The following is a 25,830-nucleotide window of genomic DNA, read 5'->3' as shown; positions in this document are numbered from 1 at the left end:
TATTTCACCACAGAACATGGAAGGACCTCAAATAAAATTTAAATGAAATAAAAACAATCATATTTCAACCTCCAGTAGATTTCATAATAGGATCAATCCATAACAATGAATAAATAATTTAAGATCAGCAAAAATGTCAGAATATAACATTACAAAACAACATTTTATTGATCTTCATTCTTCCAAAACACACCACCCAACCCTGGATTCAACCTCCACACTCACATATATAATATCTAAATCCAAAACCAACCCCAAATTGAATCTAATTGATTTTAACTACCCCTTTTACCTAACTTTGGTTGTTTTACACATGATTACTCACTTGGTTTACATAACTTTTGATGTCCCTTGTGTTATGAAACTAATCAACATTTCTATTACATGGATATGGTCTTTTAAGACCTTATGAACACAAAACATTAAACAAAACTCATACTTTACCCTTGAACCCCATTACATGCTCAATTTGTCCAATTTTGCCCATTTTGACAACTTTTACAACTCATTAAAAATAACTCATTTATGAGTTTCATGACTTTCAATGGTCTTATTAACAATGATTACATATTTAAATGGTCAATATTGACCTTACAACATCAAAATCTTTATAATCTTCATTGTCCTTCAATGTGGCCTTGTGATGGCCATGTTTGCCTTGGGTGGTCCTGCACTAGGGGAGATATTCATTACTTAGAGCATAAGTAATGATCGGTACAAAAATAAATAAAGAAATGAAGAAAGTACATGTAGGAGCAACTGATAAGATAGATTCTAAAGTGTTGCCATCAATGCCAAAGGGGGATATTGTTGGCATTGACAAAACCGATTAATCTAGAGAATTAGTATATTAGCTGAGATTTGTCATTGATGACTAACACTGACCGGTGGAGTGGTGTATCTCAGTAGCAAAGGTGATGACTTGTAAACAACATGGAAGCAACATAAAAGATAGATGATCAAGGTTGAATTAGCTCAAAGGAAGACAGACTAAGCTAACCAATTTGTCACTCAAGAAGATTGGTGTTGAGGTAAAATATTCAGGTTGGTCATTCTGATGATGATGAAGTCATAGAAGGTAACTTAGGCAAGAAGGCTTGAGGTTGTATGCAAACCACAACCTCATTGGAAAACAAGAGAAGAGGCTTGATGGAAGTATTACAAATTGGCATCAAAGGATGAACCGGTAATGAAGAGCATAGTGGTATACCGGTAGACTGGTGAAGCAGAAGGAAGATAGGTGGTCATCATAAATCTCAGAGTGGTGATCAGTTACACAATTGCAATGGCAAAAGGTGAGTTGGTGAGTTTGTGTCAATGCCAAACTAAAGGTTGGTGAAGTCAACTTCAGTTATCATGTGGTTAAGCCATGATTACTTGTGGATTTTTTGGTTTGCATTTAAAAGACTGAACTCGACTCAAAAGTCACCATTTTTGGGGGATGCAGTGGCAGATTTGGCTGAGTAGTTGGCAGAATTGTTGTAGGGCGTGTAGAGCAAAAGAGAGAATATTTGAATTCAAAATCTACCAAGATCTATGATTGCATTGATTAACGAAACTCTTGAAGGTGATGACAAAGAGTGTATAAAGTGTTTTGAGTTCATACAAAAAAATTTTGATAAAAAAATTTGCAAAGAGAAGATCCTATGAGAGGTGATCCTAAGTGTAGAGTGAAAGAGTGAAGAAGTGCTAAATGATTTAGCAGAGCAAAGTGTGTGTGAAGTAGAGTAGTAGAGTGCAGAGTCAAGGGTATGAGCAGAGAACTGGTGTAGTGTAGAGAAAATACAACCGGTATAGACAAAGTATGATTTTCATTGTGATCTGATGAAGCTATTAGTAGCTATTCCAACATATCAACTTCTTGTTGCTTTCTAATCATTTCAACTCAAAATCCCTTAACCGGATGGACTTTAACAGGTCCCTTTGTAAAATCCCTTAACCGGGTGACATCTTAATTGATGATCCTAAGTCTTTTAACCAAGCTACCTTTAACATGGTAAAGGCACTAATAGGCCTTAAATAAAATCCCTTAATCGGGTGGCACCTAATAGTGTCTTTGTAATTTCCTAACATGGATTGCTCCTCGCTGGGCGTACTCCAGAAGAGTGCAAATTTTGTGAGTTTCTACTCACACCATGGTTTTATCCCATTTGAGTTTCTACAAGATAATTCTTCGTGTTATTGTGTATCTTTTCATGCATGCACATTCTTTTGCAATTACTGTTTGTATTGATGAATATTAAGTTAGTGCAGACTTGATTTAAAAGGTTTTAATTTTTTAAAACTAGTAAAGTACTGATTCACCCCTCCCCTCTCAACACTGGTTGGGACTAACAAAGTTACCATTAGGGTACAGACACAAAAAAGAGCACCAAAATAAATACCTTCAACCCCATCCAGTACTGGAAAGAGAAAGAAGAAGGATGACATTGATCTGGCAATTGAATCTGGTAATGCAACTATCATTCCACCAAAGACTTGTGCAGAGTTAGTTGATGAAATTATAAAAGATGGTATGTTAAAGAATGTACAGTTTTTTTATGAACATTTAGATAATGATGAACAAAGAGAAGTAGATGAATCAATTTTGTTGTATTTGGATATATATAAGAAATCCTTGTTAGAAATTGAAGACCAAATACCGACACACTTGTATGACATATTAGATGCTAGAAGACTATCAACAATGCAAGAGGACATGCATATAAAGATTCAAGAGTTTTTATCTGTTTGTGTTTCTATTGCTCCAAAGGAGATGGGCAAGACACTTAAGGTTGCAGATAGGAAAATATTTAACAACAACCATAGAATAATCAGTCTTATGTTAGGTAGGGTCAATGAGATAATCAAGGAGACACACAAGGCATGGGTTAAGTTCTTTGAAGAGAACCGTGGTTTTTATACTTCACCGAAGTCTAAGACAGATACTGCAGACATCTTGGTTGAAGGGAAAGGTAAAGGTATTATGGGTACTTCACCCTTAGTTTTGAAAAACATTATGATGGTGGATATTGAGCACCCGGTAGATACAAATGTATAGGAAAATGTTGAGATACTGGTAGATATAAAGAGTGTAAAGGTTGATAATGTATGAGTTACTAATGTTGAGGAAAACAGTCCTCCAGATCAAAGTGTATAGGATGAGGTTATAGTTCCTAGGGAGGAACTGGCAGTTACTGAGACTGCACCAAGTAGCGAAGCCAGCGGTGCAAGTGAGGAAGCTATAAAAGTTAAAACATAGAGGAGAAGAAAGGGGAATCCGACAAGGAATCGGTAGTGAGTCCATCATTGTTGTCAATTGACACTTCACACGTTGAAAAGAAAATCATAACCGAGATGAGTTCTACTAAACTCATGATGATGGCTGCATAGAAAATGATGAAGGAAGGATCTATGGATAAAGGTGTTATTGATTAGTCTATCATTGTTTTGCATAGACATGTCCCTGAGTGTAAGTTTGACAATGAAGTGAGCCCATTTGGCAAGCTTAAGACTATCACAGAGCACATTTCAAAGGATTTTCAATCTTTGCATAAGATATCAAACCGAGAAGCACTAGAGAGATTTGTATAGGCAAAGAGAGCTTCATTTGATCAAATGATTAAGTTTGAAAGGAAGGAAATCAATGATAAGTTGAAATTGATAGATAATTCTTTAAGATAGTGTACTAATATCTATAGAGTATGTTCACAACTGAGACAAATAAAAAGATTAAGGATATTCAAGGGGAGATTGCAAGTATAGCAAATTCTTTTGATGGATTGAATTCATTGACTACATCTATTGATGGTCAGATTTTGGTTTTGGAAGCCCAAGTTTTTGCGAAGGAAAAAGACAAAATCATAAGAAGAGCCATAAGTCTTAGAGGATTGGTGAGTCCCCCGTTGGATTCATTAGGTGTACATAAGAAGGAGTGTATAGATATGGTTGGTAAGCCCACACCGACAGAGTTAAATGAGAAAGAGTCATTTTCCCATATGCTACATGGACTTGTATCTATTTCTGGCACTTTCAAATTTAGTTGGGATACTTATCTAGAGATTTTGGAGAAGGCTTATCCAGATATTTTCAAAAAAATTTAGGTCTGGTAAGGTATTTTTGGATATTCATTGTACAATCTTTCATTCTTCGTCCCATTTTTTGGTTTTTTGGTATTTTTGATGGCATTGATGTCAAAGGGGGAGAGTATTGATGTGAAAAAAGGAAAAAGGTAGTTGTATACATTAGGGGGAGTATAGGTGAAAAACATTTAGAAGCTATGGAGTATTTTGTATTGATGGATATTTAGCTCAGGAGGAGTAGGCTCAGGATGAAATTGATAGTTGGAAACCATGATCATATTTCACATAAGTGTTGCCATCAATTCCAAAGGGGGAGATTGTTGGCAATTGAAACTCAATTGGTTGGTTTAAATATGTTGTCATTGATGGCAAAATTATAACTTGTTCTGGCTTCATATTTTGGGTTAGTTGTGTATCGATAGGCACTTCACAGACACTTCACTGACACCGATAGGTTGGATAGATTTCTTTGGTTACCGACAATGTAGGCTGACATAGTTTAGAATTAGGTTATCGATATTGGAGGCTGACATCATTTGGAGATATGACATCGGCAATTGTGTTTTATATTCATGTATTTATGTTATCTAGCTGACATGTATATTCATATTATAATTATCTTTGTAAGCTGACATAAGGCACAATGATTTGTAAAGGGTATATAGGTTAGTTGATTAGATCATTTTGATATATGTATTTGTAAGGAAATAATATAGGAGATGAAAAATATATGAGAGAAATCCTGTATGTGAGGATATTTATGTAAAAGGGCATTCCGGTAAAGGGTTTAGGGCTTTAGATTGGAATAGATAGAGCTTAACCAAAATTGTATTCAAGCTTAGAAGATGCTATCTTTGTAGCTTAATTATTTCTCCATTTATAGTCAGGATTTGTATGTAGTTAGTGAGGCTCCTTTTGTGATTGAGCAGTGTGCTCTAGGCTGTAAGCCTTCCTGCAAGTGCAGGCCCCTATATTTTGTAATATCTTTGCTTGAATGATATTACATTATTCGTGTAGCATCGTAAATTGTACGCACTTGCTAGGGTGGTACAATTTCACACCTAGTTTAGCACTTGCCTTGGTGCATTTTACATTTTGCATTGCATTTCTCCTTTAGCACTTAATTAATGAAATTAATTAGGTCTAAGGTCCTATTTCATCGTCCTCCACATCATAAAGTTGGGCCCTTTCGTTAAAGTGTGCCCTTTCGTTTTATTCCTCCAATACATCATTCAATCAAAAACCCTAATTAAGTCCTATTTTGAACTTGGGGGCTTGGTTTCAGGGGGTCAAAACATCTCGAAATCTCCTGTAACTTCGGGATTCTCTCTAAAATCATCATATCCGACGGCCTTGAAAATTTGGTGAAAAGTTGTCGGGACCATGGCGCCCGGAGTGCACATGGTCCCGGACATTTTTCTCGAAATTTTAGGAACACAATCCAGTCATAAAATAAAGCTTAACCCCAAGAAATTGGTGGGAGATTCAATCTCTAGGTCGGCCAAAAGACGAAATTACGACCTAGGGTTTCATACATAAGAGCTCTCTTTCTTCATTTGAAAGGATCCGAATTTTGTTTTGAGGAACCTCATATGTAGCGAAAGAGCAAATCTTTGAAGACTTCAACAACATTCAACATCCATCTATCAAGCATTTATCAATTTCATTCATCCATTTAGGTCTTGGAAGGCATTGAAGAACAATAGAAGATTACCGACTGAAGATTGGCTTGTACCCCTCCCTTGGGATTGGGTATGGTTTCATGTTGTTTTCATGTCTTTGCATAAGCTTCAATATATCACTTATTCATGCTTTAGATCACTTTGCATCATGATTTAGAGCATTTACATTGTCATTTACAAGCAATTAGGGTTTACTTTTTAGGTTGCTCTAGTTTGCTTACTTGCATTTTTAGGATCTTGCACACACACAAGGTCTGCACACACAATACTTTTTACAATACAACTTGGCTATTTGTGGAGGTGGAAATGACCAAAGCGGGGGTTTGACTAAGGCAAAACCCTATATAGCCGCCCACCATACCCTTTTCAGATATAAGTGCAGGTTTCGGGACTCGGACGACGCCGCAGGTTGCAAATCCGGGAAAAGCAGGTCGAGACAACACTCCACACCAAGTTGCAGAGCAAAAGACCAGGACAGGGGCGTGGGGCGCCCTGGTCCCTGGGCACCCTGGTCCTCCTGACAGACAACAATTTTTGATATTTCCGACAGCTTTCCGGAGTGCAAAACAATAGTTTCAGGTGCAGTTTCCGGGACAGAATCAGGACAGTGGCACCCGCGCCCCCGTCCTGAACATTTTCAATCAAATTTTGACTCTGGGTACGCATCTGCATTCTTGTTTTGTCCTTGTGTTTACAGCTTTTCATTGTTTAATCTCAATTCTGCAATCTTGTTATTAGTTCATACATGCATTTTGGGATTAGGACTTGAACTTGCATCATTTTATCTTTCAATTTCAACAAAGGAATAGAAATCCTAATAGGTAGCCCGTGGCTCTCTCTTTCACAAAAAGAAGTAGCCAATTGTGTGATACCTCTAGGCTCTTTTGTATTCTGTAACGTGTGTCAAAAGGTAGGATTAGGGCATGTTAACCTAGTCTCGCTTTTTCCCCTACACATTTTGGTGAACCCAACGTGAATCTATCATTGCTTCCTCTTGCATTGCATTTGTTAGATCTAGATCTAGATTTAGTGTGTTTTCATTTCATTTTCATTAAAAAAAAAAAGAAAAAAGAAAGAGTGTGTTTCTTTGCATTGTGTGTTTAAATTTTATGCAACCTTTATTTCAAAATGTCAGACTTTTATTTGCAAGATGTTCATGTTTATGACGATTATTATGAGTATAGCCAAGATGAATTAGATGAAGCTTTAGATGAGTTTTTGAACCCTAAAGATGCCAAACCTTCATTTTACCAAAGACTCATAAACCTTGTTACTATGCCATTTAGGTGTGATGAGAAAGATAAGTTGAATGGTTCCTCTCAAGGGTACATTCCTATCAACTCTTCCATTGAATCTAGTAACATGGTTGTTTTCAATAATCCCCTTTATGAAGAGATATCTCCTTGTGAATCAAAAGATGAACCTTTTGATAGCTATGATTATACTTTGTTGGATGATGCACTTGATGACTTTGTGGCTTTATCAAAATCTTTAAAAAGAACAAGACTTCTAAATTGGTTAACATGATAAACCTGAATGAGCATAATAAACCTCTCTTTGAAGTCCAAGGTGCTTATCCTTCTCCCACCTTTCAAGTTCCTAAATCACCTCTCCTTACTGTCCAAGGAGGGTATGATCATGATTCCTTTCTTACTCTGAATAAACCAATCATCACTGTGCAAGGAAGAAAACCTATAAGTCCTTATAGTTACGCCAAGCAATTAACTAGAGAGAGTTATCATGTGGTTGCCCATACTTATCACACCAGAAATAATAGGCAGCCTAATCCTCCTCCTGTTATTCCAGTTTCTCTTCCTACTCCTCAACCAATTCTTCCACAAGCTCCCCGTATTTCGCAAGTTATGGGTAAGGAATATGATCTCATAGAACAACTTAAAGCTACCCCTGCTAAGATATCCCTCTGGGATTTGATTCAAACTTCTTCCGTTCATCATGGAATGTTACAAGATGCCTTGAAAGATTTGAATGTTCCCCCACCAAATACATCTAGTAATATAGCATCTTTGGTTAACTCTGTGATGAATCCTAAAGCTCAAATTGTGTTTACCCAAGATGAGTTGCCTACTAGTGAAATTCAACATCAATATGATCCCTTGATGATTGTGGTTATCATGAAAGACACGGCTATAAGACGAACACTAGTAGATAATGGCTCTGGCTTTAATGTGTGTAGCATTAATCTATTGCATAAAATGAATGTGGACACATCCCTCATTGAGCCTGACTCTCGTCCCATTCGAGGCTTTGACAATGTGGCTAAGACTTCATTAGGTATTATCACCTTACCCCTCACAGTGGGACCTGTTACTTTGCCTACTCCTATCCATGTTATGTCGAGAAATTTAACATACAACTTGTTATTAGGGAGACCTTGGATTCATAGTATGCAAGCTGTCCCCTCTACATTGCATAGACAAGTTAAATTTATCTATAACAATAAGACATATACCTTGATAGGTGATACTAATTTTCAAGCTTGTTTGCAAACATCTACTTCCAAAGGGGGTTCTTCTAAGCCATCCTCGTCTAGTGACGACTCTTTAAACAAGATACCTATCAATGAATCCTCACTCTCTGATGATCAAAATTCTTTGGATGAGTCTGGAGCTCCTGAAGAAGATTCTTCTCGACTTGAATCTACACATAAGAAGGATTTTGATCCTGAGAAGGTTCTCACAGAAGACGATTGGGGATCTCTTGATTTTAATCCCACCTTTGTAGGTGAATATAAGGTTCCTTCTAGAGAGCTTAAAGTTGAAAAGAAGGAAGAAGCTAAAAATCAGTCAATCTTACCTGAACCTATGAGCAATAATTTCGTGGCCGCTTCTCAAACTTCTTCTCCTCACACTTCTAATTCTGAAGAGTTTGATTCTTTGTCTTATGAAAAACCACCTTCTCTTTCTGAAATGGCTGATCGTTATGGTCATGGTTTTCACATTCTAGCTAAGCATGTGTATCATGGAAATGGCTGTGGTGCTCACGAACAAGGAATAAAGGTTCCTCTAGAGAATAATCTTTATGATATGATCTTTGGACTTGGTTATAATCCCTACAAGTGCACTAAAGCTTCTAAGAGACCATGTATTAGTGTTAATGCTATTTCTACATCTCTATCAATGCAACACCCCAAGTATATTGATGGGGATCCTTCGTGTGACTGTGCTTTGGATATCTTTCCTACCGATGATGCTTTAGCTGAGTTTTTAGGAGCATATGATACTCTTCCTCGTTATCATCACAATAGGGGACTCCCTTATTGTTTGAACACTGAAGCCTATTTTGGAAAAGAGATTGATAATGATGAGATTGTGAAAGAATTCCCTCAGTTAAAGGATACTCCTCAACAAAGTAATCTTCTCATAAGTGACACCACTGATGTTAAGATGGATCCTTGCAATGAAGAAAAAGTTATTAAAATTGGAAAATGTTTGGATGAAGAGGAACAAAAACAATATGAAGATTTATTGCATGAATTCCCCAAGATCTTTGTATGGACATACTCTGACATGCCTGGTATAGATCCTAAGATTGTCACTCATAATATTGTCTTAGTTCCTGATGCTAAGCCCGTGAAACAAAGGATTTGAAAAATGAATCCTAAGGTGGCTTTGCTTGTTAAGGCTGAGATTGAAAAATTATTGGAGGCTGGATTTATTCGCCCTATTGATTATTCCCCATGGATTTCAAATATTGTCGCTGTGGCTAAACCAGATAATAAAATAAGAATGTGTACCAATTTTTGAGATTTAAATAAGGCTTCTTTAAAAGATGATTTCCCTCTTCCAAACATTGACATGATAGTTGATTCTACGGCAGGACATGCCTTGTTATCCTTCATGGATGGTTTTTCCGGATACAATCAAATTTTCATTAACCCTCAAGATCAATTCAAAACCGCTTTCACCACTCCTTGGGGTACGTTTTGTTGGATAATGATGCCTTTTGGACTTAAAAATGCCGGTGCAACTTATCAACGAGCGATGACCCTTATCTTTCATGATTATATGCATAAGATTTTAGAGGATTATGTTGATGATATTTTAGCCAAATCCATTCTTCGCATAGATCATATTAAAATCCTTCATCAAATCTTTGAAAGAATTCATAAATATCACATGTGCTTGAATCCCCGAAAATGTGTTTTTGGTGTGGATAGTGGAAAACTATTAGGATTCATAGTTTCGCATCATGGGATTGAGGTGGACACTAAGAAAATAGACGCTATTGTCAACATGCCACCTCCTAGAAATGTGTCTCAACTTAAAAGCTTACAAGGAAAGATTCAAGCTATTCATAGGTTCGTATCTCAACTTGTGGATCGTACCTTTCCTTTTACTCAACTTCTCAAAAATAATATCACTTTTCAATGGAACGAAGATTGTCAGCAAGCATTTGAAGATTTAAAAGTGTATTTGGCTAGTCCTCTTATTCTTCAACCTGCCGAACCTTCTAGACCCTTCCTTTTGTATACAGCTGCTTCTTCTCATGCTCTCGCAGCATTGTTGGCACAACATGATAAAGATGGTAAGGAATGTCCGGTTTATTACATAAGTCATACCTTACTCAATTATGAGACCCGATATTCTGCGATAGAAAGACAATGCTTGGCCTTGGTGTTTGCGACTCAAAAATTGAGACATTATCTTTTAAATTCAGAAGTCCATGTCATGGTAAAGTTTGATCCTTTGAAGCATATTTTCTCTAAAACTGATTTATTAGGACGCCTAGCTAAGTGGGTTATGATGTTAACTGAATTTGACCTTAAATTTGTTTCACAAAGAGCAATTAAAGGGCAAGCATTGACTGATCACTTAGTTGAGGCACCTTCACCTTTCTCCTTCCCTAATTCTGAGTCTTTCCCCGATGACTTCATTCTTTCTATAGAGAAAGATGAAACTTGGGAGTTATACTTTGATGGTTCTAAGTGTCGTATGGGATCGGGGGCAGGTGTTGTTCTGATTTCTCCTACAAGAAAATCCATTCCCTTATCCTATCGTCTAAATTTCCTATGTACCAATAACATTGCTGAGTATGAGGCTCTTATAGCAGGAATAGAAGCAGCCTTAGCTCTGAATATAAAACACATACATATTTATGGAGATTCTTAATTGATTATAAGACAAGTAACGGGACTGTATCAAGCAAAACAAGACAAATTATCACAATATAAAGATCTTGCTATCTCTTTATTACAAAAATTCGATTCTTATACCATGGAACCTGTTCCTCGAAAAGATAATCGACATGCGGACACAATGGCATGTGTGGCTTCTCTTGTATCTTTAGAGGACCTTGTGGTTGATCTTAAATTTGTTATTCACAACCTTATTTCTCCAGCTATTGTAGATGATTCTAGCTTGGTAACATGTTGTGACTTTATAGACTTAGATGAATGGTATTCGCATATCGTAAGATATTTGACCGATGGTACCTTTCCTGATTCCACCAATAGGAACACTAGGGCTAGAATCCGCAAGCTGTCTGCTAGATATATCATTCTTTCTAATGTCCTTTACCGAAGGGGTTATAATGGTCTTCTCCTTCGCTGTCTTAATAAATCAGAAATCCTCGTTGCTCTTGAAGAGGCACATTCAGGTGCCTGTGGGGGGCATTTTGGAGGCAAATCCTTGGTTCAAAGATTACTTCGTATGGGATACTATTGGCAAACTATGCAGAAGGATTCTTTTTCATTTGTTAAGAAATGTCATCAATGTCAACAACACAATAATCTGATTCATGCTCCTGCCCAAGAACTTCGTTCTCAAGTAGCTTCTTGGCCCTTCTCCGCATGGGGTTTGGATCTCATTGGTAAAATCTCTCCTCCTTCATCTCAAGGACACACCTTCATTATAACCGCAATAGATTACTTTACGAAGTGGGTAGAAGCTATTCCCCTTCGCTCTACTACTGCTGAAGTGATTTGTCAATTTCTTCTAGAAAACATTATTTCTCGATTCGGGATACCTTCCACTATAATCTCAGATAATGGGACATCATTTAGGAACAAGGATGTGAAGAAATTCCTTGAGAAGTATCATATCAAACATCGATTTTCTACACCATACTATCCTCAATCAAATGGTCAAGCCGAATCATCCAATAAGATAATTGAACAAATTCTTCGTAAAACTGTGAATAAGCATGGTAAGGATTGGAGTAATTAGCTAATTTATGCTCTTTGGGCCTACCAAACGAGTGTACGAATTGCTACAGGAACTACCCCTTATAATCTTGTTTATGGTGCTGACGCTATTATGCCTTGAGAGTTAGAGATTCCATCACTTAGGGTTTCTCTCAAAGGTATAGTAGATGATGACTCTTATAGAGAACAACGACTTCAACAGCTTGAGATGCTTGATGAACAACATATAAACGCTCTTGAGCATATTCAAGCGTATCACAAAATTCTACAATGAAGCTATAATGATAAGGTTATTCAACGTTCCTTCTTAGTAGGTGACTTAGTCCTCTATGAGAATCAACGCAATGTGAATGCCTTACCTGCAGAAAAGGGAAAATTTAGTCCTAATTGGCTTGGACCGTATATCGTTATTGAAGATTATGGATCAGGTGCTTACAAAATAGCGGATGTAGATGGTACGCCTCTTAAAGAACCTATCAATGCTATGCACTTGCGTAGATACTATGCTGAATTCCTCATCCCTTAGCTTTCATTTCATTTAAGCTTCTTTTCAGTTCTTCAAAATTGGGTAATATGTTAGCATATCTTGGTTAGAGCAAATAGAATTAAATGATATGGTGTTTAATCTATATTGCTTCATTCTTGACAAGCGTGTTTCTTTACTTTATAGTTTGTCTTGAATTCATTTATGTAGATTGTAAAAGATTTACATTTCCATTATGCTAGCATATTGCACAATGTCTTTATGTGTTAAGTGGGATCGTATCATGTTGTGTTAAAGATTAAAATTAAATCACATTAGTTATATGATTCTTAGACTTAAGGCATATTTCTTCGCTATCATTAATGTAGTACTTGATTAAATATTTTAATTAAGTCACACATGTATCAATTTAATCATGGAGCATTGAGAAATCAATCACATGGAAATTAAATCCTGAACATACATGTACACCTACCAAATGTATTAACTTTAATCAAAATATACATTGTTTTAGGCATTAAAGATAACACATTTGAGACAAAGAGAAGCAAGTATATATATATATATATATATATATATATATATATATATATATATATATATATATATATATATATATATATATATATATATATATATATATATATATATATATATATATATATATATATGTGGATCGTATACAAATATAGGTCACTATACATCCAAAATGTGACCTATCCTACATCATAAGATTATCTCCTATCCCTAGGGCTAGTGACTCGAGAGTGACGACTAGACGCTCCCTCCTGATCTGGCCATGAAGGTGGACCCATAGGTGTGTAGCACGATACAGACCATGAGTGACTCCGAGAGGAACTCCTACGATCCCTATCCATAAGGATCGCGCGATAGGAGGTAGCCTTGACCTGAGCTGCTGCTAGATCTCGCTATGCCCGCTGAAGGTTCTCTGATAGAACTCTCTCTCTCTCTCCCTCCATATATCCACCTGTACTTGAAATGGGGAAAACAGGTCCTCATGCCGACCTGCGTTCCCCTGAGGCCTATAAGCAATCTGTGAGGAACTAGGGATCTATGCCATCGTGGAAATGTCTGTCACTGCTTGCTGAATCAAGGAACACTGCTCCTGCACATTAGCTGTAGCAGTAGAACAGATTTTTGTATTAGTACCATTCTATATCATCAAAACATTAATCAATCAATATAAACCTACCATACCTGGATCTCCCTCACGCCAGTAGGGATCATGATATGGTAGCATCTGTGACTGGGAACTACTAGGCTCCCCACGCTCAAATAATCTATGCACGATGGGTGTAGGCTGGCCCGTACTAGAAACAGGTCTCCGTATCGCCTCATGTTCTCCCTTTTGGGGAATAAGAGGAGGATCCAAGGCTATGGTATCATCTCCTGAATGGTGGGGAGCTGCATCTGACTCCTCCTCATCATCTCTATCCTCCTCCTCCTCCTCATCCTCATCCTCATACGCATCCTCACCTGCATCCTCGTTCTCCTCATCTCTATCTGTGTCATCCTCCTCCTCCTCCTCGGCACTAGGCTGATCTCCTGTGGGTGGATCAGGATCTCCTGCCTCCTCATGACCCTCTCCCTCCTCTGGCTCCTCTGACTTAGATCCCTGATCCTCATCTCGGTCTCCATGTCTCCATGGGCCTGGATGGCCTGTCGGGTGATCTGGTGGAAAGGTAGGCTCTAGGCATGATCTCACAAACCATGAGAGATACCTACGCTGTGCTCCAAGCTTTGCGGAGTAATCAGTGACCACATCCTGATCGGATCCCTCTATATCTATAGTCTCGATGTCATCTATCGTCAGTCTCGCTACTGCTCTAGGTCTGGGAAGGACTCATGAGTGTCGAGTATAGATGGGTACATCGGCTGGTACACACTGTTCTAGCCCAAACTGCCTCCGTACTCGGTCAATGTAAAATGGGACTATGATATGTGAATATCATCCCTGCAGTAGGCGGTTCCTCTGTAAGCATGCTAACTGTCTCTCCATCCCATCCCATCTGTGCATCCGCAGATATGGTCTCCATACTATCACCTCGGCTGTCAATCTATCAAGTATCACTCTCCAATATAACAGATCCCCAAATGTCCACTCGCTAGTAAGTGGATAGGCAAACACCCTAGGTCGCTCGCTAGCTGTACTCATCGAAAAGCTGACAGGCCTGGTGCACGTGAAGTGCTCAAATATCCACACCTACAGAAGTGTGCATGTCATCAAGTTGCAACCCTGTCCAAACACATACTCCTCAAGGTCATGATAGAGATGTGCAAGCATACTCTGACCCCAAGCATATACTCTCCTGTGTCTCTCCATAGCTCTGATGCACCATGTGAGACCCCCATGCATGTGCGTACCTCGCCCATTAGGGCAGACAGCTAGTGAAATGATGGCAATCATAAGACGTCTCACAAGGGGCACCTCTCCTATAGGATGTAAGAGCCAGCTGACCATGATGCGACCTCTCATCTCGCTCAACATGACTCTCCCTATGCAATATACCTGCTCCCTCTGATGGTCCTCCACTGACCGATCGGTCGTGTATGTCACAGTAGCTCCTCTGATAGGAAGATGAAGTATGCGGTACACATCCTCAAGTGTAACCGTCATCTCTCCTACTAGAAGATGGAATGTGCATGTGTCAGGATCCCATCGCTCCATAAGTGCCATCAGCATTGTAGGATGGAATCGAATGGCTGGCATGAGGATCGCATACCATAAACCCACGATCAACAATGTATCCCTCTCTGCCTGAGTCAATCGAGGAATCTGATCTCGTAGACTGTGAAGAATCTACCCCGCGGTGTGCTCTCTTATGTATGGGAGACCCTGCAACACAAAAACATAAGTATAATCAGTACTTAATCATCAAAATCATTCACACAAACTGTCGAACATCATATGCTAACCCTGACATCCCTCGCCAAGTCCTGATTGGGACCATGGTGCCCTGATTGGGACCATGGCGCCCTGTCAGGGACCATGGCACCCTGAGGGGACCATGGCGCCCCACAGGGACCATGGCGCCTTGAAAGGACCATGGTGCCCCATAGGGACCATGGCACCCTGGGTGGGACCCAGGGTCAGATTCCAGGGCCCGCAAACGATCACAGAAAGTCAAAGTCAACAGAAAAGTAGAAAATCAAAAGTCAACATTCAATCAACTCACCTCGTCCAGTGGCTCGTCATCGATCACGGCCTATCGCAGGATCTCAATCCTCATGGGATGCTTCGGTCGTCGTGAAGGCATGATGATGGCTATGTGGGCTCCGCTGCAATGAACAATACTCAGAAATCAACAATGTGACAAATGCAAATGTCACTTTCAAGGTATATACTTTCATTCCTTTACCTTTACTTTCAAAACCCTAATTTTCCTCTATCACTCATTTCATCATAACTTGAGTTTGGGAGATGCGATTTTCAAACCGTTTGTTGCGTAGGAATTGTATTTTCATTCCCCTAGTCTCGGGATGTTCCAAAAAGTGCTCTGATGAAGCCTTTTCAGTGAACATCCCTCATCAATACTCTCTTACACAATTTGTTGTAAGTAAACATGCTATCCTGTTTCACCTCCCTAATAAGCAAGTCGAAACAGGGGGGGCATATAGCTACTCACAAATTTCATCACTTTCCTTAGTAAGCATTAGGTGATTTTGTGATCTAACATGTGTTTTGTAGGGTGCGGTTCCTAACTGTGTACTATAGATACCGCTGGGGGCTTCGTCCGACAACTTATGGATATATCCTTTTTCAAATAATGTTTACTTTTCTGTACTTTAGCTTGCATATGCACGTAGTACTCATATGACTGCTAAAGTGGGGGCTAAATGTAGCATCGTAAATTGTACGCACTTGCTAGGGTGGTACAATTTCACACCTAGTTTAGCACCCACCTTGGTGCATTTTACATTTTGCATTGCATTTCTCCTTTAGCACTTAATTAATGAAATTAATTAGGTCTAAGGTCCTATTTCATCATCCTCCACATCATAAAGTTGGGCCCTTTCGTTAAAGTGTGCCCTTTTCATTTTATTCCTCCAATACATCATTCAATCAAAAACCCTAATTAAGTCCTATTTTGAACTTGGGGGCTTGGTTTCGGGGGTCAAAACATCTCGAAATCACCTGTAACTTCGGGATTCTCTCTAAAATCATCATATCCGACGGCCCTGAAAATTTGGTGAAAAGTTGTCGGGACCATGGCGCCTGGAGTGCACATGGTCCTGGACATTTTTCTTGAAATTTTAGGAGCACAATCCAATCATAAAATAAAGCTTAACCCCAAGAAATTGGTGGGAGATTCAATCTCTAGGTTGGCCAAAAGATGAAATTACGACCTAGCGAATTTTGTTTTGAGGAACCTCATATGCAGCGAAAGAGCAGATCTTTGAAGACTTCAACAACATTCAACATCCATCTATCAAGCATTTATCAATTTCATTCATCCATTTAGGTCTTGGAAGGCATTGAAGAACAATAGGAGATTACCGACTGAAGATTGGCTTGTACCCCTCCCTTGGGATTGGGTATGGTTTCATGTTGTTTTCATGTCTTTGCATAAGCTTCAATATATCACTTATTCATGCTTTAGATCACTTTGCATCATGATTTAGAGCATTTACATTGTCATTTACAAGCAATTAGGGTTTACTTTCTAGGTTGCTCTAGTTTGCTTACTTGCATTTTTAGGATCTTGCACACACACAAGGTCTGCACACACAATACTTTTTACAATACAACTTGGCTATTCATGGAGGTGGAAATGACCGAAGTGGGGTTTTGACTAAGGTGAAACCCTATATAGCCGCCACCATACCCTTTTCAGATATAAGTGCAGGCTTCGGAACTCGGACGACACCGCAAGTTGCAGATTCAGGAAAAGCAGGTCGAGACAGCACTCCACACCAAGTTGCAGAGCAAAAGACCAGGACAGGGGCACTAGGCATCCTGGTCCCTGGGCGCCCTGGTCCTCCTGACAGACAACAATTTTTGATATTTTCGACAGCTTTCCGGAGTGCAAAACAGTAGTTTCAGGTGCTGTTTCCGAGACAGAATTAGGACAGTGGCACCGCGCCCCGGTCCCGAACATTTTCAATCAAATTTTGACTTCGGGTATGCATCTGCATTCTTGTTTTGTCCTTATGTTTATGGCTTTTTATTATTTAATCTCAATTCTACAATCTTGTTATTAGTTCATACATGCATTTTGAGATTAGGACTTGAACTTGCATCATTTTATCTTTCAATTTCAACAAAGGAATAGAAATCCTAATAGGTAGCCTGTGGCTCTCTCTTTCACAAAAAGAAGTAGCCAATTGTGTGATACCTCTAGGCTCTTTTGTATTCTGTAATGTGTGTCAAAAGGTAGGATTAGGGCATGTTAACCTAGTCTTGCTTTTTCCCCTACACAATTCGCACATTACATTCCTTGACCATGACCTCTAATATTAACCATGATGATCTACAATGAGATCTTACATCTATATATACAAACCATCGACCATAAACAATGAGGTCGACCACCAAACAATAAAATGATTACATAATTACAAACCATGTCGACCTAAGACCAAACAAATAATATCAACACATAAGAGATCCCAGAAATACATCAATAGGTCCTATCCACATGTTACATTAAAGCCGATCCATAACCTAGATCAACCGAGACCCAGTATAGGTCCACACGCTACATCAATGATCTCCATTCACCAAGTCTCGAACATGATCAACAAAAACATCTTGAAACTCCACTAGAAGCTACACCAACACCACTTATGCAATTCATAATAGATCTCCACCAAATGCTCTACTGGTGAAACCCTTGCTGGAACCAAAAGCTAAGCTTCTAAGCAAGAAGGATAGAATTTGATCACCGAACCAAAACCAACTTACCAAATATGAGTAAGAGTATCATGAACAAGCCAATTCCATCACCAAACTATACTGGAGGCTACCCGATCATGCTGGATCCAAATTAACCAGAAACCATTCAACCTACTAGAACCAAAAGCATGCTGATAAAGCATCCAAATAGCTAGTGTTGGCATCAATGACCAAACATCAATGCAACACATAATCAATTCCACCAAATGGCCAACAATCTCCCCCTTTGGCATTGATGGCGACACTAGATGTGAAAAACATCTAAGTACCAATAAATGCCAAACAAGTCTCCCCTAATGGAAGACAACAACCAATCTACCACATACAGCTCTGAATATCAATATCTCCTCCCCCTGTGAATAATATCTTTGTAAAGATCTGAATTTCTCTTTCTTTTTCATATCAATATCACTCTCCCTTTGACATCAATGCTAGAAATTTGACAAAAATATCAAAGCAAAAACATAAACCACTGAATCATAAGGCTGACTACTCCCCTTGAGCAGTAGCATCCCACATAAGTGCTAGAATGAATAGTACCTCTGATAATGCATGTCGGACTGATGCCAATCTGTATCAATCAAGTCTCTAGCGAAGGGGAAAAAACTCCCAATCTATCTCTCAAGTACTCAAATGATTCCTTGGGCAGAGGTTTTGTGAAAATATCTGCAATCTGCTCTTTAGTGTTCACATAAACTAGTCTAACTTCATTTTCTTCCACTTTCTCCTTCAAAAAGTTATACTTGATAAATATGTGCTTTTTTTAGAATAAAATACTGAATTCTTTGATATATCAATAGCAGTAGAGTTATCACAGAGAATAACTATCGGTGCATCACAATCCACCTTTATATCCTTCAACATTTGCTTCATCCATAAAACTTGTGTACAGTTAGTAGTAGCAACAACATATTCAGCTTCAATAGTAGATAAAGAAGTACATGACTGCTTCTTGTTGATCCATGAAACCAACTTCTTTCCAAGAAAGAAAGCTCCACTGGAAGTTCTTTTTTGGTCATAAACATCTCCAACCCAATCAAAATATGCATATGCACATAAAGTAAAGTTATCATCTTTAGGGTACCACAGGCCATATTCTGATGTACCTTGCAAGTATCTAAAAATCTTTTTCACCACCATCTCATGATTTTATCTAGGATCACTCTAAAATCTTGAAACAATACAAACAACATTCATAATGTCAGGCCTAGTCTGAGTCAAATTAAGTAAACCTCCAATCATAGATTTGTATCTTGTAGGATTTATCGGTGCAGAAACATCTTTTCTTGTCAATTTCTCACTTGTAACCATAGGAGTACTTACCGGTTTAGAATCTCCCATACCAGATTTCTTCAACACTTCTTTAGAATATTTAGTTTGACAAATGAGAATGCATTTGTCAGTTTGAGTAATCTGCAAACCTAAAAAAAAATTCATCTCACCTATCATAGACATCTCAAATTCTTTCTCCATATTCTTAGAAAATTCAATGCATAACTTATCTTCACCTCTAAAAATAATTTCATCAACAAATACTTCAATAGTTAGTATATCATCATCACTTATCTTATAATATAAATTACTGTCAGCACCGCCCTTAGTAAAACCAAGCTTCAAAAGATATTTATCCAACCTTGCATACCAAGCTCTAGGTGCTTGTTTCAGACCATATAAAGCTTTCCTTAACCTGCAAACCATATCTGTATCATCTAATAGCGAAAAACCATCAAGTTGCTCAATGTAAAATTCCTCATCAAGATCTCGATTCAAAAGTGCATATTTAACATCCATCTGATAAACCTTATAGTTTTTATAAGCAGCATAGGCAAGAAATAATCTTACAGCTTCAATCCTAGCTATAGGTGCAAAAGTCTCCCCATAACCAATTCCTTCCTTCTGAGAATATCATTTACAAACCAATCTAGCTTTATTCCTTATAAGTTGACCATCCTCATTCAATTTATTCCTAAAAACCCATTTAGTTCCAATAACATTTTTATTTTTAGACCGGGGAACCAAGGTCCATGTGTTATTTTTCTCAATCTGATCTAATTCTTCTTCCATAGCTTTCAAACAATATTCATCTCTTCATGCCTCAATTGATGATACCAGTTTAACTTGTGAAATTAATCATACCTCATTAGTTGCCATTCTTCTTCTTGTCATCACTCCATTGCTCTTATCCCCAATGATTTGATCTTCTAAATGATTCAATCTCATGAACTTAGGAGTCTTCTGACTTTCTGTTCCTCTTCCCTATTCTTCAGTTACTGTAGAATTATCTGATACTGCGGGAGTAACTGGTTCAACTCTCTGTTTTGATAAAGGTGCTACCGGTTCAGATATAATCATTTCTACTATCAGTTCCCTCTCATAAACTCTGATTTGACTTTTGTTCAGCTCATGTACATTGACATTAGCACTCTCAACAATTCTCTGCAATCTCTTGTTATAACATCTATATGCTTTTCTTTCATTAGAATAACCAAGAAATATGCCTTCATCACATTTAGGATCAAATTTCGCAATAATATCATCTCTCCTGATATAACATTTACTACCAAAAATTCTAAAATACTTAACTATAGGTGTATTGCCAAACCATAATTCATAAGGTGTCTTACCAGTTTCTCCTTTGATATGCACTATGTTGAATGTATAAACCATTGTACTCACTGCTTCTCTCCAGTACATATGAGGTAGACTAGCTTCCATCATCATTGTTCTAGCAACATCCAAGATAGTTTTATTCTTCCTTTCCACAACTCCATTTTGCTGAGGTGTCCAAGGAGGAAAAAATTGTCTTCTTATGCCATTCTTCTCACAAAATTTATTAAACTCACCGGATGTGAATTCTCCACCATGATCTGATCTCAAACATTTAATCTTCAATCTTGTCTTAGTTTCCACTTTAGTCTTAAAGATTTTAAAATTTTCAAATGCTTCATATTTTTCTTTCAGAAAAGTAACCCACATCATTCTAGAATAATCATCAATGATTAGCATGAAATATCTATCACCTTGAAAACTTTTAACTCTAGCAGGGCCACACAAATCAGTATGAATAAGATCAAGAACATCATTTGATTTATTTTGTATATTCCTAAAATAGGTTCTAACCTATTTACCCATTTGACATTCTTTGCATACCGTATTATAGGGCTTTCATAATCTTAGGTATATCCCTAACTGCCTTAGTTGAACCGATCTTCACAATGCAATCAAAATTCACATGACACAGTCTTTTATGCCATAGCCAACTCTCATCAATCCGTGTAATCAAACATGTCTTCTCACCAGAGTTCAAATAAAATATATTACCTTTTTTCTATGTACCGGTCGCTATCTCCAAGCTAGATCTATTAATGATTTTTCATTTTCCATCCTTGAACTGTAATTGAAATCCCTTATCTACCAATTGTCCTACACTCAAAAGATTATGCCTCAAACCTTCAACATAATAAAAATTGTCAGTATTGTTCTTACCATTCAGTGATATAGTTCCTTTTCCTTTGGTCATAAATGCTTTGTCATCTCCAAATCTAACTAGACCACCATCAAATTATTGTAAAGACAAAAACTTCCCTTTATCTCCAGTCATATGATGTGAACAACCATTGTCAATTACCCATTCATTCTTGTCTTCAATTTTAGCAGCAAGTGCCTTCTCTTCAGGTACATTCTCTTCTAGTGCCGGATCATCTTCCTTGATAGCCAGGCACACACATTCCTTCCCATTGCCGGATCCACTAGCAGAGTCTTCTGCCGATTCATCATCTGAATCAGTAATGTCTTCCTCATCCGCTATGTAGCGTGATTTGTCTCTGTTTTTCTTGTATTTATACTTGTTCTGATATCCAGGGTTAGGCTTAAATGATCTTCTAACTCTTTCTTCAAATCTTGAATTTCTTTCATGACATCTAGATGCAAAATGACCAATCTTATTACATGCAAAACATTTAAAAGGTGCTTTTCCTTCATACTTACTTCCTATCGGTCCTTTAGGTACTCTTCTAGAAAATAGTGCTTCAAGTTGCTCAAACTCATCATCTTCTCTCTTCATATATTCCAATTCCTTTGCATACAAAGCTTTCCAATCTTGCTTATCAGTTGTAGATGTAAATGCATGAAAAGCAGGTTCAAATTTCACAGCTCCAGAAGGTCTAAATTCTTCAAGCTCAAAAGCAGATAGTTTCCCAACCAAGGTATCTTTGTTGATAGATGTATTAGCCATTGTTCTTAACTCATTAATAGCAGTATCCTTCATTTTGTAAGCTAGTGGTAGGGATCTTAGGACTTTAGAAACAATTTCATCTTTTCTCAGAGTTTCACCACAAAATTGAATTCCCATAACAATATGATTTACTCTTTCCATGAATGCAGTAATCCTTTTCTCTTCTTCCATCTTCAAGTTTTCATATCTCACCCGGTAACCATCAAGTTTAGCTAGCTTCACTATAGAGTCACCTTCATTAAGAGTCTCCAACTTATCCCATATAGCCTTTCCAAATGATTTATTGATTAATCCTATTATTTGTTGATCAGAAAGTGCACACAAGAGGGATTCTCTTGCTCTACAATCATTCTCAATATCCTTGTCTAGGTTTTCTAGAGGAGGATTTCCAGATCTTGGATTATAGGGTGTGACACCATTCTATGTGATCTCCCAAATCTCCTTGCTAAGACATATCTAACGAGTCTCCATCTGGATCTTCCATACTATGTAATTAGTTCCATCAAGCCTTGGAAAATCCCTTCGGAAGATAGCTTTAGAAGAACTGGATGAAATTGAACTGTTAGTCACCATAAGATCTTCCTCAAGCGGTTAAGCTTTCTGCAGAGAGGACCAAATCTCTGATACCAATTGTTAGACAATTCAAATAATTGAAAGACAACCGAGAGGGGGGGGGGGGGTGAATCAGTTGTCACAAATTACCACAACCATTAGAAATTTAAAGTTTAATACTAGAACCCAAAATATTAATACCGAAATAACAGTTAAACTAATTAAGCATAAACAGTAATCACAGAATAAAAGACATCCACATAACACCAATATTTGTACGTAGAAAACCCTGTAAAGGGGAAAAATACAATGGGAAGCCTACCCACAGTCAGATAATACTTCTATAGTAAGTATGTGAATTACAATTGAGGGGTGTGCACTTGTAGGAAGGCCAACAACCTAGAGCGCACTGCTCATCACAAAAGGAGCCTCACTATCTACATAGAAATCCAGACTACAATCCGTTGAAATGTTGAACTGCAAAAGATAACATCTCCATTCTTGAGTACAATTCTAGTTAAGCTCGATACAAGAGGACTAAATCCTCTTACATAAACCCAATTCGATCTCCAATGATCGACCAACTCCTCTGCCTGAATGATATTACATTATTCGCACATTACATTCCTTGACCATGACCTCTAACATTAACCATGATGATCTACAATGAGATCTTACATCTATATATACAAACCCTTGACCATAAAAAATTAGGTTGATCACCAGACAATAAATCGATTACATAATTATAAACCATGTTGGCCTAAGACCAAACAAATAATATCAACACATAAGACATCCCATAAATATATCAATAGGTCCTATCCACACGTTACATTAAAGTCGGTCCATAACCTAGATCAACTGAGACCCAATATAGGTCCACATGCTACAACAATGATATTCATCCACCAAGTCTTGAACATGATCACCAACAACATCCTGAAACTCCACTAGAAGTTGCACCAACACCACTTATGCAATTCATAAAATATCTCTACCAAATGCTTTGTCGGTGAAACCCTTGCCGGAACCAGAAACTAAGCTTCTAAGCAAGAAGGGTATCATCTAATCACTAGAGAAAAACCAACTAACCAAATATGAGTAAGAGTGTCATGAACAAGCCAATTACATCACCAAACTATACCGGAGCCTACCAGATCATGCTGGATCTAAGTTAACCAGAAACTACTCAACCTACCAGAACCAAAAGGGTGCTAGTAAAGCATTCAAACAGTTAGTATTGGCATCAATGACAAAACATCAATGCAACACATAATCAATTCCACCAAATGGCCAACAAGAACACCATTAGTTCCACTCAACCTCATGCGCATGTGTGCAAGTGAGTTTCGAAGCATGTCATAGGAGTCTATGCTCGAGTACACTACAAGCTGTATAGAATGTATAGTACAAGTGTAAAAAAAAAAGGCGTGATATCTCGCTCTAATAATATGTGCTCTGGCTTCGAGAATAATCACCTTGCATAGGAGAAAAAGTGGCATTATCTCACTCTAAGAGTCTGCGCTCTGGTTTTGAGAATGACCCACTGTACAAGAGAAAAGTGATGAGATCTTTCTATAAGAGGCTTCCCTTTGGTTCCAATAATGTCTCACTATACAAGAAAAGTGATGACATCTTTCTCTAAGAGGCTGCCCTTTGGTTCCAAGAATGTCTCACTGTACAATGCATGAGAGAAGTATAGTACAAAGGAGCAGTGTGGGTGCCCCCCCCTTAAGATGTCAACATAGGTTGATGTTGATATCTTAAGGAAACTAGAACAAGGATACCTACCTTTATCACAAAGAAGATATCCACTATGCAACAATGTCATAAATCCAAGTAAGAGAGGGAATACTCTTCAAACAAGGATAAGATAGTTGAAAAGAGATATCTTGCCATAACTATAAAGGAGATCCTTGAAGGAGAAGAGATATTTGTTCAAAAGATATATACCCCCAAGAGGAGTTGTCTTAGACAAATATAACATCTTCTAGAACAAGAAAAGGAAAGAACAAGAATGCAATCCTTCCTCCTATGTCTAGGTGAAAGAGATTCTTGATGATGGATGACTCACTTTTAGCCCCCAAAGGGATGGTTGAATTTATCATAGATGTACATTACCAAGTGTAAAAGAGGTCATAGTCGAGGACTAACACCTCTTGTATAAGAGAGAATCCTTGATCCAATAACCAACAACTATACACAAGGAATGACATCAAGTTATATAGCTCACACCATCCACTTAATAGGGCAAAGTGGATCCTAGAGAAAGAGAGAGAGAAGGATTATTGCCCCCCAAGCTAAGGGACAATGAGAAAAGCTTACACAATCTACTAGAGAGAGATTAAACATAAGAAAATGTGAAATTAACTTACATAAACACATGTAAGAAAAGACATTAGTAAATGTAAAATACATGTCTCAAGAAGTGGTAATCTTTGAAAGGAAGAGATAAAAAAGCATCATATATTCCCCAAGGGGGATTAATGATAAAATAATACTGATGCCCTCCTAAATGACACAATGTTAGTCTAAGATCAAAAAACACAAAACACACAAAGCATTAGCGTTAGTCAATCTAAAACTAAAACATATGAAGGCATTCCAAAAGAGACCCTAAAAACATGCTAATGTATCTAACTAAAGAAGTAAAGACAATGAGACATCTCCAACTATCTCTTAGCATGATATAGCTCCTTCTCCCTTGTTCCTCTCCTCTCCAAGTTCCAAAATA

The sequence above is a fragment of the Cryptomeria japonica genome, chromosome 8, assembly GCF_030272615.1.
Source record: "Cryptomeria japonica chromosome 8, Sugi_1.0, whole genome shotgun sequence".
Classification (NCBI taxonomy): Eukaryota; Viridiplantae; Streptophyta; class Pinopsida; order Cupressales; family Cupressaceae; genus Cryptomeria; species Cryptomeria japonica.
The sequence above is the reverse complement of the archived record's forward strand: the minus strand, read 5'-3'. Positions refer to the sequence as shown.